At 35.7% G+C, this 17,808-nt stretch overlaps 1 long non-coding RNA gene across 1 annotated transcript; it reads right to left on the bottom strand.

The window, feature by feature from the left end:
- Positions 1 to 551: 551 nt before the first annotated feature.
- LOC141720377 (uncharacterized) lies at positions 552 to 2,717 on the bottom strand. The gene is made up of 3 exons (XR_012574286.1): positions 2,293 to 2,717; positions 1,394 to 1,506; positions 552 to 924 (listed from the first exon to the last, which is right to left on the bottom strand). It is a non-coding gene; the product is annotated as an uncharacterized LOC141720377 (long non-coding RNA).
- Positions 2,718 to 17,808: the final 15,091 nt, after the last annotated feature.

Genomic DNA, 17,808 nt, shown 5'->3' with positions numbered 1-17,808 from the left:
ATATTAGCCTCTTCTTTATACATACTGCTAATATATGTGTTAACCTTTGATTATACTTTAGTTTACGTTCTTTTCGTATACCTTCGTTTACCCCACTTAAATTCCTGAAATAAATTAAGAATGATTTTTGACTTGAAAGAGTCACTACGCCATAAACTGCCTACGATAACCAAAAATAATGTTACAATTGGACGACCTAAATGCTACCACATGCCATTTTTTGGCTAAGGTAACATAAACTATACGTTAGATAAGTGGGTGATACCTTAGGGAACCGAACGTAACTTATTTCCCCCTAGTGTAACATGACATTTTATGTTACCTTAGAGTCCTATTATAAGGACTACTGCAATATTAATATATGTTACCGTAGGGTGTTTCAATTTTTTTAAAAGAGTGGGGCCCACATGTGGGCCCCACAGGGATGAGTTGTCTTGATGACGTGGCATTTGGGTTCGATTGTGGGCTCCACTAGATGACGTGGCATGCAGACGTGGCAAGTGGATGGGGGGGGGAATAGAACCTAGTGTAACACTTTGAAAAGCTATTATAACATTTATAACTAGCCTACTGAAACTTTTTTAACATACCGTGGTAATAATTTAGGAGGCTATTGTAACACTTTAGCACAAAAAAGTTGAAATGCTCATTCTGTAAACTGGAGAATCCCAATTATACAATTTTATAACTGCAAAATACTGCACCCAACCCAAACATTAAAAATCCAAATATAAAACCAAATGAAACGTCCAAACTAACTATAAACTAGTTCACATTCTTTACTTAACAACAATAACATATTATAAACTTTTAAAAAGTACTACTAGAAGTTAATGCTTGAATTTGCTTCACTCTCTCCTCGACTCCACAATCCAGGTCTTTCCTTATCTATACATGTCTCATGAGAAGCTTTCTCTTGTAAGTCTTCTTTGTTCCCAGAAAAAATAGATTGATTAGCTACAAAATAATATGTTTCGATTTATGATATCAATTTCTAATTAGTGCATTTTTGGACAGGGTGATACCAGTTATAACATCTAATGTACCAATGAAAATACCAAGTCAATGAGCTAAACTTGCAACAAATATGTTGTCCAATTGGAAGGCCCAACACTGAAATAGGTGTGGGGAGTGAAAATTTGAATTCAGTAACATTATGGCTAAGCTGTTTGCGCTCAACCAACTTGAACTTCTAAAAGTTCTCCGGGTCCAGACACACTATCAAGCATATGCAACATTTCCATTAAATTTACAGATAATACCTAAACTTTCAATAGATTGTTATAGGCCTATAGCTATCTTAATTTTACAATGTAATCAAAACGATCATTAAGATCAACATCATCTATGCAAAAATCATTAATTGTCAGTCTATCATAGCGGACGGACAAACCTTTAGATTTCTTGGAGGAAAAATGATGGCAGCTGTGGCAACAACAACAACGGTCGCAACGACATCCAAAATCCGGATCTCATTTAATATAAACAATTCCATAGTTCGAAGGCCTGAAATCAAGACACCAAAATTCACAGGGGAATTTAACCAGTAATGTGACAATAAGAAAATAAAGATATCCTGATCACCTAAACTAAACAACTTAAAAGGGATTAAAAAACATAAACACAAATGATTCATATTGAGTAAGCATTGATTTTCATTCCCTTTGAAATTACAATTACGCGTATCCTTTTAATTACAAATCAATAAAAAAACCATTCATTTCAATGAGCTGACTGAGTAAAGCAAGTCAACAAGAACCAAGATCAGTGTATGCAAAGATGGGAAATCTAAAAGATTCAATTTTTAACAATCCCATCAAACAAACAGGTGAAAACAGGAAAATTTAAGCAATCAAACTAAATAAAATAAAATTACAAATAAAAATAACTGAAAAAATAAAATTGTTAAAATGGTGTAATATTAATACTTAAGAATGATCTGAGCAGCAGTTGTTTACGAAGAGTGGTGATGGTAGGTGATGAGTTTTAGGTGAGACAGAAAAATATACAAAGGGATGCAGTATCTATCTTTTATATATACACACATATTCAAGTTTGATTTTCTTGTTAGTAAAGATTTAACAGTTTAAATAGTGCCAAATACATCAAACTGAATAAAAATTTAGCTTATGGAATTTAGTGAATATATCAACCGTATAATTTATACACATATACCGTAGTCAAACTGCGGCAAATATGACCGAGTATGGAAAGCACTGAGCACTTAGTAAAGCATCCAAAAGTAATAACGCAAATGCATCATAAAATGTATAAGAGAGAAAACTATCATACACAGAGGCCTTCTATGGCGGAGTTTCCAAAGGTGGAACCGAAAACTTCTCTTCAAATGATTGCGTGATAACATTAGAATCTACAACCCACTTCTCATCAAACTTTATCAAAGGCACTTTCCCTTCATGACTTATTTTCAAGAACATGTACATATTTAATACACACACATAAAAACATAAACAACTAAAAAAAGGGTCCTCTATAAGTTTATAAACGTAACAAAGACGGCATTACCACTCATGCTTAGCTTGCAAGTCAATAAACTTCATGTCATAAGATATATGCTTTTCCTCTAGTGTCAACAAAACTCTTTGCATAAAGGGGCGTAAAAACATAGACAGATAAACCTCTATAATAATTGTGGGACTGGTGAATTTCATTAACTTCTCAAGATTAATAACACCATTAACATCATGAAGTATTGGTAGTGCTTTCTTTTAGCTGGAAAGAAGATGAGCGTGCCGAGTTTATACATTCACAGACTTAAACCTCCCATTTAAAAGATACACATTGAATTTTTTTTTACCACAAGTATCCAATAAGGCTCCATACCTTGAGAAAATTATTACAAATTTACGATACGGAGTCCGAAAACAGAGTACGCAATCTCAAAAATAGAGTACATAAACAAAGTATGCAATCTCAAATAAAAATTAAAAATTAAACTGAGAATATAAAATATGATTATATAAAACAAAATGAATCAGAGCCCTAGAAAATACACCAAATAAATAGAAAAATTAAGAACATAAACATAAAAAATAAAGCCCTAAAATAGAAAACCTAAAAAATAAGATTAATATTTTATTTTAAGAAAATATTATATTTATCTTTCTCTCCAAGGTAAATATTACGGACAACATATATTTGATGGAAGTCCGTCAAATTAATTACCTCCAAATTTATATTTCATTTATTAAATTTGAATTTGTATATCACCTTAAATCCTTGAAAATGAATTTAAATTAATATTTAATTGTAAAAATATTATATTTATTTTTTAATACCTTAAGGTAACACTTTGACAAGAATGTTGCAAACTGCAATACTTTTTACCTAATGCAACACCGCGTTTTTGGCTAAGGGTAACACAAAAAATACAATGTTACCATATGTAGGGTAATAGATTGGGTAACATTCTTTAAGGGGGCGTTGCGATAGGCCATATATGGTGTAGTGAGTCCAAATGTGTTAGGTCCCAATGTGTTTGTAGAAGGAGGGTTGAATACAAACAGTACCGAATAATCGAATTAAATGCGGAATAAAAATATGAAACAAAATTCAAGTTAAATAAGAATATTATTAAACTTGAAAGGTGTTACAACAACTGTATCGATTACAAGAAATTAATCTCAAATTATTTATCACAAATCTAAAATAAATTCGACATGAACTTTTTCTATTTTTGCAATAAAAAGATTCAAATGCTAAACGCAATTTGAGATTAAGTTCTAGGGATTTTGATCCGCTAGATAGTTACACAAGAACAAGAGAATGATTTCTAGTTGATTGGATTAAACTTTACAAACTAGAAATTATGATCTTGAAGTTTGCAGATGAAGGATGAAATATTTTGCTTCTCTTTTCTGCTGAGTTCTTGTATTGTTGACTTGTGTTCTATATATTGGATTCTGCTGCTTTTCTTCTTTTTAATTCATTCAACAGAACTGAAATGAACTGGCAAGACAATCCTGAGCTCAGCAAGACAATCGGTAGGACTATTGATTGTACTAGCAAGACAATCTGATTGAACTATAATGACTTTCGGTATGACAATCAGTTGAACTAGCAAGACAATCTCCTTCCCAGTAGAACTTTCGGTATGACTATTTAAATGACTTGGCATGACAATCCAGATTGTCATGCTAGTTCATTTTCAATTGTCTTGCTGATTTAAGACTGATTTTAATCCAATTAAACTTCTGAAAATTCTTAATATTAATTCTGAATTAATTAATCAATTAATTCAATTAATAAATAAATTAATCTTTGCAGATATAATTTATTTTCTTAATTAAATTATATGACTTAATTAATTAATAGAGAATTAATACTAATCCTGAGCAGCAACCATTCTTCTGAAAATCTTCTGAAAATCACTAAGAATTATAAATCAATTCCACCACTTCAATGTTGACACTCGATGTACTGTCTGGTTCATGAGTGACTAACTTCCGTGACGTTTCTTCATGTCTTGACTTTGATTTCAGATTAAATCCTTGTAATTCTTTGATACCCTGACGAGATCTCTGTCACTTGATTAAATCCACAACCTTGATTTATATCACTGAGGCTTGATCAATTTCTTGAACTTCTTCCAGTGAATTAATTCCTCAAGTCTGTAGATGAACCTTGTTTCTGAATCCTTTCACAGATATTACTTTGCGAGATCTCTTTGACGGTAGATCCACTATTTACTTATTACATTCTTATTAGAGTTGAGTTAAATCCTCGAATATACAAATAGGCTATGGCATATGCCTTACAAAATGATTTCAAAGGTTGGTAATTATATAAAAAGGGAGTTAAGTTCTAGAAATACAATGATTTTTCTGATATAAAGGTTTTTCACTCAATTCCTAAAGATTGGATATGTGCGTAAGAGGCTAGCGGGGCTATTTTAGCTATATTTAAGAGATTAGCGGGGCTAGTTGTTACTCCCTAAACAATACAACAAGAATTACAGAAGGGGGGGGGGGTTGAATGTAATTCTGACTACTTTTTGAGATTTTAAAAACGTTCTAACTTAATATATATAACAGTGTTTGATTTGCAATAGTGCGAAATGAAAAAGTAATAGAAATCAAGACACTAAGTAATAAAGCACAAGATTTAAAACTTTCTGGTGGATTTGAAAGTATCCACTAGAGATATATATCAGATTGAGAACTCTGTGAAGCTTTGAATAGCTCACAACTGCTTTACAAGTTGAACAAACAAAACTACAGAGAAATTCTTATAAAAATACAGCTTGATATGTTTCTCTAAAAATAATCTTACTTAGTTAATTGTTCTACTTGCTACACTTGGTTTATATATCACCAAGTTTATATGACAGTAAGACAAGATAATAAAATAAAACTATATCTAGTCTAACTCCATTCTACTTCATTACTTTATTCCAACATCTTTGAACATCTTCTTAGTTGCGTGAAAATGGTAATGCTTCTTTGTTCTCAAAATCCTGCTTAACAGGATACCACATTCCTTTTGCAAACACCCGACGCATATGACTGTGTTGTCACTATCAACAGCTATTTTGAATATAATCATCCATTGGGACTATGTTGATCATCCGTCGGGAGTCTTGTTGATTATCCGTTGGGAACTTTGGTGATCATCCGTCGGGAGTGTTTCCGCCACTTGACTCTATTTTACTTGTACAGAATTACAAGACATCTTATATTTAGAATTAGCCAACCTGTTATTCCCAGTGAACTAACAATGAAATTTAAAGAAGGGGGGTTGAATGTAAATCTCAAAACTTTTTCAAGTTTTGAGCAGTTTCTAAGGCTAAGTGTTTTAGTGAGCAAATCTGTGTGAATTGCTTGAAGCTAATACAGACAGATATATATTCAAACACAAATATAAAGAGCACAAAGAACTTAAAAACTTTTCTGGTGGATTTGTTGTTCCACCAGAGATGTATTATTTCAGAAAATCTGTGATTCAAAGAATTAAATCACAGCTGCGTCCTAGTACAAACTATATGATTTTCTCTCTGGATTTTTCTAAACAGTTATGGAAAATTCACCTTCTAATTACTAGCTGCCACTTGGTTTATATATCACCAAGTTTACAAGTGAAGACAAAACTGTAAAATACAATTAAAAGGTTCTTCACATATTTCTTCTTCATTTCTCTATCCAGTGCAATTTAGGTTTAGCTGAATCTTTGAATACTTCCTTGTTTGCACCAGAATGGAAATGCTGCATTTTCTTGATTCCTCCTAGAGGCTGCCACATTCCAGTTTGTCTTTGTCAACCCATGTGCCTCTGTCAGCTTATGAATTGTCACTATCAACTGCTATTGAACTAAGCATCCGTTGAAGCTTTCATCCGTTGATGCTTTATCCGTTGAAGCTTTATCTGTTGATGCATTAGCAGTTGAAGCTTTATCCGTTGATGCATTAGCAGTTGAAGCTTTATCCGTTGAAGCACTCATCCGTTGATGGATGTTATCCGTTGAAGCTTTAGAGACATCCGTTGAAGCTTTGTTTCTCATCCGTTGAAGGTCTTTACTATCAGTTGATACTACTTTACTTATACAAAATTACAAGGCATAAAATATTTACAATTAGCCCTCCTATTTACATATCCACTAGTAGTCAACATGACTGATAATTTCCCACAACATCTAAGAATTACAACTCAAATACAGAGAATGAAATGTGCTACAATACTAAACTTATTTCTAAGTAAAGCTACTCCTTCAACGGATAGCCAGAATGGTCTTATCCGTTGAGGCTACAAATACTAGATTTCTACTTAAGTGTTTAGTTTAACTTATCATCAAACTAATACACATATTCCTAACAATCTCCCCCTATATATGTCTATTAGAACAGTAGGCATAAATTTGGGTTTATCTTGATGATAACAAAACACTTAACAGACATATGAACTAAAATAAAGTAGAAATTCAAAAGTGCTGCAAAAGTGTGTAAACTGAGATAGAATTGAAGAATTACATTGTTTCCAAGGGTGCTCCTTTAGTCTGAGCAAATTAATTCCTTTTCCTTTGATCCCTTGTTTTCTTCCCTAGCCTCCTGTCATTCTACTTTATTTGGAGTTGGAGTTGTCTGTAGAATTCAGCTTCATCTTCTTCATTGATGCCCAACTTAGATTGCATATCCTTGAGAGTTTAATTACTGGCAATCTTGAGCTGGTCTTCAAGTCTGAAAAATCTTCTGACTCCTTTATTGCCTCTGAACTCCATCAACCAATGAGGTGATTTATGAACTGTAATTCATCTCTCTTGGATGAGTAATGTTTTAGGCAAGGCATTGGGCTCCCACCAAGTTTTCCTTATACCGACAATCTTGTTGAGAATCTCAGTTTTGGCAGTCCTGGTAAAGCCAAAATCCCTTTTTATAGCTGAGTAGACTCTAACCAAGGTAGAATAGCCTTCATTCAGAATTCTGTAAAGAGGCCAAGTCCTTTCCCCACTTCCTTTGTATTTGAACACTAGTCTTTCTGGAAGCTGTCTGTAGGCATCTATTCCCCTTACTTCCTCCAGCTCATCCAGATAGAGTTCAATGTCTGAAAATTCCTTTATGTCACAAATGTGAACATAATCATCCTTTGAAGCTTGTGGCTTAGGCTTAGGCTTCTGAGTGAATTTGATTGAGGTTAGAGGAGGTGTTGATTTGATTTTTCTTTTCTGTTTCTTTGATGGTGGAGAAGTGGTTAAGAAGGTGGGCAATTTGATGGTGTCCCAATCATTTGGTTCCTTCTTAGGAGTGATTGTTTCACCATGGATGTTTATGAAGGGGTCAGGCACAATGGGTTCAGGAATAGAAGGTAGTGGTTTGGATTTTGATTGGGTTTCTTCAGTTTCATCTACAGTCTTCCTTTTTGCATTGGCCTTCTTTCTGTTCCCTTTCTGCCATTCCTTTCTTTCCTTACTTCTTTCTTCCACATCATCACTAAGCATGTCCTCCATACCTACATCTTCACCCTTGTCTTCAATTTCTTTCTTTTCTTCAGCTTGACTTGACTTTAGCTGTTTTTCAAGCTTTGCTTGTGCTCTTTTATCAGCCTTTAGCTTTTTAGCTTCTTCCTTCAACCTTTTGGCTTCTTCTCTCTTGGCTATTGAGAATTTGGGATGTCCTTGTATCACACAGATACTCTTTGCCTCTCTAAAGATAATAACAATGTTCATTCTTTCAACCACATCCTTGGTCTCCTTGTGCTTTATGATATTACCACCCAAAACCTTGTCTTCATCAGGCTTTGGAAGAGAAAAATCCACTTCTTTCAACTGAGCAAGGCTTAGAGGGTTCTTTGTAGAATCCTTATTGAATCTGTTATTGGGCTTGAGAACCATAGGTTTCAGATTCTTGGAAGAAGTCTCTCCAACCTTATTCCTCCTTACTGGCTTGAGCTCCATAATGATTGGCTCCACCTTTGTGCTATGCTTCACAGATTGTGATTTTGAAGTTGTAGAACCAAAAATTTGTTGCATCTTTTCATCAATTCTCCTCCTTTGCTCTTTGACTTTTATCTCAGCTGCTGCTATCTGGATTAGATCAATTCCATCAAGCTTTCCTTTCATTTGAAGTGTTGGAGAAGTAGTGATGGCAGGAACTAGCACTTTAGATATTTGAACTTTTATTGATGGCTCTCCTTCCCCTTCCCCTTTATTCCCCCCTTTTTGTTATCATCAAGGGTAGGGGTCAAGCCTTGTGCTTTTGCTAGCTGCAATAGTAGACTTATCTGAGATTGTTGATTTTGAAGAATGGTGACCACAGAGTTTTCAATGACTTGAACTCTGTTCTCCAACTTGGCCAGCCTCTTGTCAGCATCAGATTCTCTCCTCAATCTCAGCAACAATTCTTTCATTGTACCATAAGGCAAAACTGAATCCAACTTCTCAGAATTGTAGGATTTCAGATCTGCAATATCCTTTTTGAGTTCATCCACACTCAAATTCTGTCTGATGTGCTGCAACTGCAAGAGATGTAGAGAGTCTAGATGAGCTTGAAGAATATCCTTGGTACCAGCATTTGAAGTGTCCTGAAGGGCCTTTTGAATAGTCATAACCTACTTGACCAAAGCTACACCAAACTACCCTGGTGTAGATTTCTTTGTTCATGCCCATTCAGGTAAATTTGGAACAGAACTTGGGCCTGCATCTCCCCCTAAGTTCATGCTTCCATCCAAAGACATAGAGTCATCATCATTAGAATTTACTTCAAATTCTTTAGATGGCTCACCAGCTGGAGAAGGCATCCTATTAACAGCAGCTTTATCTCTTTGAAGAGATTCTGAAGTGTGCACTAAGTTCAAAGTCTGCTCTGCCTCCACATTGCCCTGAGCAACCAACAGTTGATAGGCTAAAACAGGATGAGTAAAAGTGTCAGCATCCAATGAAATATTATCAATTTCAGCTTTGTAATGTTGCTGAAATTGTCTTCCCTTTTCAGCATCATCCACAATCATTGACTCACTAGCAATGACTGGATCCACCCTTATAGCTTCTGTACCTGCTTTTCTCTCATTTCCTCTATATTCTTGCATCAGAGGCTCCCCCTGGCTCACACACACCCTCACACCCTCACCCTCACCTACTAAGGTGGCACTCCCCTCACTCACTTTTGCCATGCTGGAAGAAATAGCATGCATAGTTTGACTCTCAACCTCTCCTTTTACCTGGAAGCAACCCAATCTCTCACTCAAATTATCACTCCCTTCCCTCAATCCTAGAAGTGATTGTACAGTAACCATGTCTTCTACACTTGGAATTGATTCAGTTATATGTGTAGAGACCATCAACAGATAGGGAGTATCCGTTGAAGTGGAAACTGATGATATCAACGGATAACTGCTGTTAAGCTTATCCGTCGAAGAACAACCACTTGTCAATGGATGAGAGATATCCGTTGAAGAAGGAAAAGATGTAGATATTGAAAGTGACATAATTGTTGAATCTATGTGAATTGATTTTAAGTGAGGTGACACAGATTCTTCAACTAAGTCTGAAAGAATTGGCTGATGATCTAACAAATCATCTAAAAGATGATGATCACCAGGATTTGAGTGGGGCTCCTCCCTGAGTTTTAAAGAGGGAGAATCAGGAATTGATGTGAATATCATATCCACATCCAGAGATGGTGATGGAGAATTTGGTGATTGATGTGTGTCTATTATGAGAGAATGGGGCTGTGACTCCACATTTGCTGGAGCCACATCAAGCTGAATTTCAGAAGGCAAAGATACAGGTGGATGTATCTGTGCAGTGTGTGCCCCCTGTGTTGAAACTAGGGTTTTTAGCATTCTTTCCTCTTGAAAAGGCTTTGATAGGTGAATGTGTGGCTTCAGTATCCCTCCCTCTTTTGTTCTGTGTCCCTGGTTGGGAACTATTTTCAATAGCTGCATCCTTTTGGCAGGATGCAACTAGGGATGTGTTTGACTCCTTTTGAACCACCACAGTCTTTTGAGAAACTGTGGCTTGGCTGGCTAGGGTACCACTCACCTCTCCCACCTTATCCTGAGGGGTTTCTTGATGTTCACCCCTCCCCTCACCACTCACACCCTGTTCACTCCCTTCAGGGTTTATGGTAGTTGTTACAACTGTTGTCTTTTGAGAAACAACAGAGGTGGTTTTCTTTGACTTGTTTCTTGGAATTTTAGCTTTGGTGGCTTTGGTAGGAATCTGTTGGGACAAAGACACAGATTCCATTGCCACACTAGAGGGCAAAGAAATAATGAGGTTGGAAGAAGTAGGAGTTGCAGAAGTATTTACCTCACTTACCTGAGGTGCATTCATTATTGGCAAATATACCAATGGCACCTGGCTGTTGAGGTTAATTCTCACAAGGTCTGCAATGATCCTTTTCTCTTGTGCCCAACATTTTACTTTATTGCTCTCATTAGTTATGACCAAACCTTCAGCAACATGGTTAGCCAATAACATAAAGAATCTAGCATAGTAGATGTTATGAGGTCTATTAGCTTTGTTACCTAACCTGGAACCTAATTCTAGCATGACATAGTTGCTAAAATTAAAGTACCTATCAGAATCTAGCATATAGAGCATATAACAAGAGATGAAGTTATGGCATCAAAATTGCTAATCTTCCCAGAGAAAACCTTGATAAAGGCATCTCCAAGAAAACTCCATTCTTTCCTAAGGCCCTTTCTTCTAATGCTCCCTAAACTAGCAGAATCAAAAGAATAGCCTATGGAATCTAACATAGCAGATACATCATTATCAGTGTGTGGTGTCATGGAATTATTCTCAGGTAGCTTAAAGCAAGACTGTATATCATCACAGTTAATACAGTAATCCTTACCTTTGAGAGAGAAAGCAATGGTCATATCTGTGGAGTTGAACTCTGCAGTTGTCCAAATCTCCTCAATTACCTCACAATAGATAGTTGGGGCTTCCAGCATTGCATAGCTTAGTTTGTAGTTCTTGATGAAGTCCATCATCTTGTGATAATCTGAGTGGGCTTCATTCCTTTCCCCCAAGGCTACGAAATTGTTCTTTTCATAAACAAAGCGAGACTGAGACATAATCTTGACTACTGGTGCCATTGTTGTGAGTAGAGGTTGCAGAGAAAAGATTGAGAGTTTTGGGAGAGAAAGAGAGTAAAAATTGCAAGAAAGCGTAAAGTGAAAATAAGAATTCAATGGGCTTTTATACTTTCTCGAATTAAAACGTAAATAAAATGATTAAATGATACTTTTAAGTAAATTACATCCGTTTGAGAATAAAGAAAACTGTAGAAATTCTGAAAACTGCCTTTAATACAAATACATACAACAATGTATATATGTATCAACGGTTAAATAAACAAATCAACGGCTGTGACTCACTTAAAGTAACTGATGTGACAGTTCAACGGATGAGGTAAATAGATATCCGTTGAAGATTAACACAGTTTTTATCCGTTGAAGGATAAAATTACCAGAAATGTATCTGTCTTTCAACGGATAATGAACATCCGTTGATAGAACAATTTTGGCTTTCAACGGATAGAGAATATCCATTGATAGAATAAACTTTACTTAAAGCCAACTTTGTTCTTGCAGCAAATTCATTTCAGGCTCCAAAAATAGATTATAATGAGGACATGAATTTATGAATAATTAAGCATACCTAGCTCACTTACTAATCGTGTGAATGTTGATTCATCAAGTGGCTTGGTAAATATGTCTGCAATCTGCTTTTCACTTGGAACAAAATGAAGTTCCACTGTACCTTTCATCACATGTTCCCTTATGAAGTGGTACTTGATGTCAATGTGCTTGGTTCTTGAGTGCTGCACTGGATTTTCAGTAATGGCAATGGCACTTGTGTTATCACAGAATATAGGAATTTTGTCAACAGTTAGTCCATAGTCAAATAGTTGATTCCTCATCCACAGTATCTGTGCATAACAAATACCAGCAGCAATGTACTCAACTTCAGCTGTTGATGTTGAAACAAAATTTTGCTTCTTGCTGAACCATGATACAAGCTTATTCCCTAAAAATTGACCGGTGCCAGTTGTACTTTTCCTGTCTATTTTGCAACCTGCATAATCTGCATCTGAGTAGCCAATTAGATCAAAACCAGACTCTCTAGGGTACCAAATTCCTAGATTTGGAGTCCCTTTGAGATATCTGAAAATCCTTTTAATAGCCACTAAGTGAGACTCTTTAGGGTTAGCTTGAAATTAGCACAGAGACATGTAGAAAACATTATATCAGGTCTACTAGCAGTTAAATATAAAAGTGAGCCAACCATGCCTCTATAACTTGAAATATCTACAGACTATTTAGCCTTGTTTAATTCAAGCTTGGTGGCAGTGGCCATGGGAGTTTTTGCAGATGAACAATCCATTAAGTCAAACTTCTTTAAAAGATCATAAATATATTTAGTTTGACTAATGAAAATTCCACCACCAACTTGTTTAACTTGCAAACCAAGAAAATAAGTTAGCTCTCCCATCATGCTCATTTCATATTTACTTTGCATTAACTTAGCAAACTTTTTAAAAAGCTTATCATCTGTAGAACCAAATATAATATCATCTACATAAATTTGAACAAGTATTGTGGAGCCATTAACATTTCTAAAGAAAAGAGTTTTATCAACAGTACCTCTTGTGAAGTGATTATCTAAAAGAAATTTTGACAAAGTCTCATACCAGGCTCTAGGTGCTTGCTTTAGTCCATAGAGTGCTTTCAACAGATAATACACATGGTCTGGAAAATTTGGATCTTCAAATCCTGGAGGTTGGCTTACATAAACTTCTTCCTCCCATTCCCCATTCAGAAATGCACTCTTGACATCCATTTGATAGACCTTGAAATTGGCATGGGCTGCATAGGCTAGAAAGATTCTGATGGCTTCAAGTCTGGAAACTGGAGCAAACGTCTCATCAAAATCTATTCCCTCTTGTTGAGAATAGCCTTTAGCAACCAATCTGGCTTTATTCCTTATGACAATGCCATTTTCATCCATCTTGTTTCTGAATACCCATTTCATGTCAATAGAACTCTTGTTCTTTAGCTTGGGTACCAGCTTCCATACTTTGTTCCTTTCAAATTGGTTTAGCTCCTCTTGCATTGCTAAAATCCAATCTGGATCCAATAGAGCTTCTTCCACTCTCTTAGGTTCCTCCTGTGATAGAAAGCTACTATACAGACATTCATCTTGAGTAGCTCTTCTAGTTTGCACTTTAGATGTAGCATCACCAATGATCAGTTCAAAAGGGTGATTCTTGGTCCATTTCCTTTGAGGTGGTAGATTAGCTCTAGATGAGGTTGCCTCAGTATTGTCATGATGTGAGATAGAGTGTTGATTGGTTGAGACTCCCCCTGAGTTGCTGATCCTTTGAAAGTAATTGAGAGTTCTATCAACTGATGAGGTGAAATGGTTATCCGTTGACAGACTGTGATCAACGGATGCTTCATTATTAACTTCAACGGATGATGCACTTTGTCTTTCAACGGATGCTGCATTGCTTCTATCAACGGAAGCTGAATTATGACTTTCAACGGATGCAGCATTCTGTGCATTATCCAAAGGCAGATTTTGAATTCTTTTTGAGGTGCCTTCTCCATTATTCTCATCTTCACTATCATCATAATATATCTCGATGTTGTCAAATTTGAGTCCTTCATGATGTCCCTCATCTGTTAGTCCATCAATCTTTTTATCATCAAACACAACATGCACAGATTCCATGACAATGTTGGTTCTTAGATTGTAGACCTTATATGATTTTCCAGCAGAATAACCAACAAATATTCCTTCATCAGCCTTTGCATCAAACTTCCCTTTGTGATCAGGTTGATTCCTTAGAATGTAGCATTTGCAACCAAAGACATGCAGAAAGTTTAAAGTTGGTTTTCTTCTCTTGAACAATTGATAGGGAGTCATGCCTTTTGCCTGATTAATTAAAGAAATATTCTGAGTGTAACATGCACAATTAACAGGATCAGCCCAAAAGTATGTTGGGAGTTTTGACTCTTCAAGCATTGTTCTTGGAGCTTCAATTAGTGATCTGTTCTTCCTTTCCACCACACCATTTTGTTGTGGAGTCCTTGGAGCTGAGAACTCATGCATGATCCCATTTTCTTCACAGAACAACTTCATGGTTGAATTCTTGAACTCAGTTCTATTGTCACTCCTGATATTCCTTACTTTGAAATCTGGATGATTGTTGACTTGCTTGATATGATTGATGATGATTTCACTAGCTTCATCCTTTGATCTAAGAAAGTAATTCAATGAAAACTTTCAGAAATCATCTACAATCACTAGGAAATATCTTTTCCTTGAAATTGACAATACATTGACTGGTCCAAAAAGATCCATGTGTAGCAGTTGTAATGGTTCATCAATTGCTGATTCAAGCTTCTTACTGAATGATGCTTTCTTTTGCTTTCCTTTCTGACAAGCATCACACAGTCCATCCCTTGTGAATTCCATTAGAGGGATTCCTCTAACTAAGTCCTTTTTGACTAGATCATTCATTGTCTTGAAATTCAAATGGGACAGCTTCTTCTTCCATAGACAACTTTCATCTAAACTTGCTTTGCTGAGAAGACCAGTAATTGATTCTGAATCTGTAGAGTTGAAGTCAGCTAAGTACACGTTCCCTTTTCTAACTCCAGTTAGAACCACTTTGTTGTTCTTCTTCCTTGTGATAACACAGACTTCAAAATTGAAGGAAACAGTATTCCCTCTGTCACATAGTTGACTGGTGCTCAATAGATTGTGTTTTTGAGACCACCAACTAATGCAACTTCATCAATGATGACATTTTCTTTTGAAATCAAGCCACATCCCATAGTGAACCCTTTGCTGTCATCTCCAAAGGTTATGCTAGGGCCAGCTCTCTCCTTAAACTCTGTGAGCAGGGTGAAATCTCCTGTCATGTGTCTTGAACAACCACTGTCCAAGTACCATAGATTCCTTCTTTTTCCCTGCACACAACAAAATCAATCAAGTTGATTTTGGTACCCAAGTTTCCTTGGGTCCAGCCTTGTTAGTCTTTTTTCTAGACTTCATTCCTCCTGCATCTTTTGACTTAGGTAACTTTGGGTCAACCTTGGTCTCAAATGTAGCTGGTTGAAGTGTAGGGTTAGTCACAGAATCATTTAGCATATTTGATTGAATTTGATAAGGCATAGATTGTGCAAATATATTATTCCACATAGGCATGTTGTATGGCATCTGAGGCATACTGAATGTAGTAAAATAAGGATTATTAACATATGACATGTTTGCAAAATGTGCATGAGGATTCTGATGAGACATAACATGTATAGCATGTAGAGGCGACATAGACATGTTAGGCATGGAGGGAGTTAAAGGTATGGGAGCATTCTTAACAGATTTGCAGTTATCAGATAGATGATTAACACTTTTACAATGCACACTACTTTTTCTAGGAGCATACTTATCAGGTGTGTAATTGTTGTGTTTATTAATCCCTACCTTCCCATTTTTATTAGATTTTTTTTTAGTTTCCTTTTTATCCTCAACCAATTTAAGCCTATTTTTCAACTGATCTAAAGTCATGTGTCCTATATTCACCTTACTGGCATCTTTGGATGTGCTAGCTCCTTCTTTGACAAAGTTCTTGAAAGTTGAATCAACCTTCTTATTGAGATTTTTCTTTTTAGAATCACTTGCCTGTTTTAATTGATGAGCTTTCAACGGATGCTCTTTTTCTTCCTTCAACGGATAACTTTCATCATCCGTTGATTCCACATCCGTTGACAATCCATCAATTAATTCCAACTCCTTTTTATTTTTCTTCCAGGCATTCTCACAGAATGATTCAATTCCCTGAACCTTGACAATCTGAGCACTAACATTCCTAGATGTTTTCCAGCCCTTGATTACCTCTTGCTCACTTTCTAACTGTTTAGAAAGAATTTCTACTTTCTTAACAGCTTCTTCTAGTTCACTCTCAACAGTCAAGCATTTAATTTTAATCTTTTCAAGCTCAATTACCTGATTCTCTAACACAGCATTTGTTATTCCCAGTGGACTAACAATGAGATTTACAGAAGGGGGGTTGAATGTAAATCTCAAAACTTTTTCAAGTTTTGAGCAGTTTCTAAGGCTAAGTGTTTTTGAGAATAAGTGTGTGAATTGCTTGAAACTAATACAGACAGATATATATATTCAAACACAAATATAAAGAACACAAAGAACTTAAAAACTTTTCTGGTGGATTTGTTATTCCACCAGAGATGTGTTATTTCAGAAAATCTGTGATTCAAAGAATTAAATCACAGCTGCTTCATAGTACAAACTAGATGATTTTCTCTCTGGATATTTCTAAACAGCTCTGGAAAATTCTTATCTAATTACTAGCTGCTACTTGGTTTATATATCACCAAGTTTACAAGTGAAGACAAAACTGTAAAATACAATTAAAAAGATTCTTCACATGTTTCTTCTTCATTTCTCTATCCAATGCAATCTAGGATAATCTGTGAATCTTTGAATACTCCCTTGTTTGTATCAGAATAGAAATGCTGCATTTTCTTGATTCCTCCTAGAGGCTTCCACATTCCAGTTTGTCTCTGTCAACCCATGTGCCTCTGTCAGCTTGTGAATTGTCATTATTAACTGCTAATGAACTAAGCATCCGTTGAAGCTTTCATCCGTTGATGCCTTATCCGTTGAGGCTTTATCCGTTGAAGCTTTATCCGTTGATGCATTATCAGTTGAAGTCTTTATCCGTTTAAGCACTTATCCGTTGATGGATATTATCCGTTGAAGCATTAGAGACATCCGTTGAAGCTTTGTTTCTTATCCGTTGAAGGTTTTCAATATCCGTTGATACTTCTTCACTTATACAAAATTACAAGGCATGAAATATTTACAATTAGCCCTCCTATTTGCATATCCATTAGTAGTCAACATGACTGATAATTTCCTACAACATCTAAGAATTACAACTTGAATCCAGAGAATGAAATGTGCTACAATACTAAACTTATTGCTAAGTAAAGCTACTCCTTCAACGGATAGCCAAGATGGTCTTATCTGTTGAGGCTACAAACACTAGATTTCTACTTAAGTGTTTTGTTTAACTTATCATCAAACTAATACACATATTCCTAACAATCTCCCCCTATTTATGTCTACTAGAACTGCAGGCATAAATTTTGGGTTTAGCTTGATGATAACAAAACACTTGACAAATATATAAACTGTAATAAAGCAGAAATTCAAAAGTGCTACAAAAATGTGTATGCTGAGATGGAATTGAAGAGTTACATTATTTCCAAGGGTGCTCCTTTAGCCTGAGCAGATTAGTTTCTTTTTCTTGATTCC

The sequence above is a fragment of the Apium graveolens genome, chromosome 1 (genome assembly GCF_009905375.1).
Source record: "Apium graveolens cultivar Ventura chromosome 1, ASM990537v1, whole genome shotgun sequence".
NCBI lineage: Eukaryota > Viridiplantae > Streptophyta > Magnoliopsida > Apiales > Apiaceae > Apium > Apium graveolens.
Note: the sequence above shows the minus strand (reverse complement) of the source record. Positions and strands in the feature narration are given on the sequence as shown.